General features: G+C 38.1%; 1 protein-coding gene across 1 annotated transcript in view; it reads left to right on the top strand.

Moving 5' to 3' along the window:
• LOC103202917 (limbic system associated membrane protein) overlaps positions 1–2,316 on the top strand; it is a 993,414-nt gene that overhangs the window by 706,109 nt on the left and 284,989 nt on the right. The gene's annotated exons all lie outside the window — the stretch shown is intronic.

Below are 2,316 nucleotides of genomic sequence, written 5' to 3'. Positions count from 1 at the left end.
AAAAATGTAAGCCTAATTTTACCATATTTATTGGGTAATCTGACCCTGGGTCATATTCTGGAAAAGGCAAAACTATAGAGGCATTAGAAAGATCAGTGAATGCCTGGTTGGAGTGCAGTGAATTACTTAATATGGTCCTTCTAGCCTTAGTCCTTCACTGTGTTATGTATTATAAATCCTAGCCTCTATGCCTATGATTATGGTTTTATTTGAGTTGTCTATTATGTTAATGAGGCAACATTAGGGAGAGATGTATCTTCAGTCACTGCCTTACTAGAAAGTGTGACTCAAGAAGCCACTGTTGTCTCCTTGAGGGTATGACCTGCATCCAATACCTATGAATGCTCTAGCAAAGTTCTCTATCTGCTCTGATTCCTGTTTCATCATCATCTGACCTCTGGTCCTTAGGACTTGAGCCAGCAGTCTATCGTCTGATGTGATTCACCAGCTTTGGAAGCCTTGTGAGCCAGCAGCCCATCTGACTTGATAATTTGGTTTCAGTAGCCCTTGCAACCACTTTAGTGAGGGGGAACCTCCAGACTGATGCCTGACCCATGGATTTTGGACTTAGCAGCCTCCGCAACTTGTAGTCATCTCCTTGGTGGTCTGTAAGTTTTGTGAAACAGCACAGCAAGTTATGGAACCCAAAAAGAGGAGGGAGAGTACTGAAGGGAGAAGGAGGAGTACTTGATGTTACAGATGATGGAGTGGTACAACAGTTTGGAAAAGTTGGAACATATTTAAAAAAGTGTTTGCCGGGATAAATCAACATTCTTATCTTGACTCATTTATTTGGTAGGAATGATAAGATTGCAAATCAATAAGAAAAGGGAAAAGGATAGGGGATGTAAGATTGGAGAAACAAGATAATTTTTATTTCACACAGGTATCATATACATTTTTATTCTATAAAGAATTATCTATTACCACCATTGCAGAAGTGATTTGATTTCCAAGACAAAAAGTACTATATATATATGTTTATCTCTATAAGGAAAAATGGAGTCTATCCTTTAAGAGCACAGAGAAAGCAATCATAAAAATATACGACGATCATGTTAGTATGAAGTGCCAATGGCATAGATAATTTATGTACAAACTTTAAAAGAAAAATAAGTGAATTCATTTTATATAATCACTAAATGTTAAAGTGCTCTGGTGGCATACTGGTTAAGGCATTTGGCTACTAACCAGAAGGTCGTAGTTTAAACCCACTGGCTATTCCATGGAAATAAGATGGAGTAATCTACTTCCATAAAGATTTACTGCCTTGGAAACCCAATGGAGGTTATGAGTCTGAATCAACTCTATGGCAGTGGGCTAAATGTTAATAAGATTTTCTGAACCTGTGAAATACAGTTAGAAATTGATTCCTGTGTGGAATACTTACTTTTTCTCCTAGATGTACTACAGATCAGGGAAAACATAGCCATAAGTAACAGCACTTACCTATTAAAAACAATCAGACAAACAAAAATCATGATGAATAAAAGCTGAATCTTTCCTAAAATTTTTAAAGTTGTCAAAAGGATATACAGAATTTTACAGTGGGGCTGAATTCAGGTTTATGCCATATCCAAACTGCTACTAAAAAAATTTAGGGAGGTTTGTGTTTGTTTCTTTTCCTAAGCATTTAGAATCTCTGTGCATTGCAGGCATTTGACTTATAAATAATAATTACCCTATAGGGTATGGAGGGAAAATATAAAAGCATTCCCTGATTACAAAGTAAAACATTGAATTATACCTAGTTTGGAGGCCAGATTTCTGTATTCTAAACCATTTTCAGGTTTAGAATCCTGAAAGCAAATCTAGGAGAAATTGTCACCATACATATCAGGAGCAGATTACCAGTAAGCAAGGTACACACTCACTCACACTCACTGCTATCGAGTCAGATCCAACTCATAGTGACCCCTCCTTGGGTCTCCAAGGTAGTATCACTGCAGAAAAAGATTGCCCAATCTTCCTTCCAAGGAGTGGCTGGTGGGTTTGAACCACCAGCTTTCTGGTTAGCAGTCAAGTGCCTTAGGCACTATGCCACCAGAGCTCTTATAAGCAAGGTAAGCAGTGGCTTATTTGTGCTTACTTAATAATCTGTAGTGAACAGTTTCATATGTTTTGTAATGAACAGTGTTACATGTTCACACTGAAAACCATGTGAAAGTTTCCATTACAGATTAGTAAGAAAGCTCAAGTAAGCCACTGCTACTTCACTTATTAGGAGCTCTGGTAGCATAGTGCCTAAGGCACTTGACTGCTAACCAGAAGGTTGGCAGTTCAAACCCACCAGCCACTCCTCAGAAGGAAGGTTGG

The sequence above is a fragment of the Orycteropus afer genome, unplaced genomic scaffold (assembly GCF_000298275.1).
Source record: "Orycteropus afer afer isolate SDZICR_OR568_19922 unplaced genomic scaffold, OryAfe1.0 scaffold00195, whole genome shotgun sequence".
Lineage (NCBI taxonomy): Eukaryota > Metazoa > Chordata > Mammalia > Tubulidentata > Orycteropodidae > Orycteropus > Orycteropus afer.
This window is presented reverse-complemented; position numbering and strand designations above follow the sequence as displayed.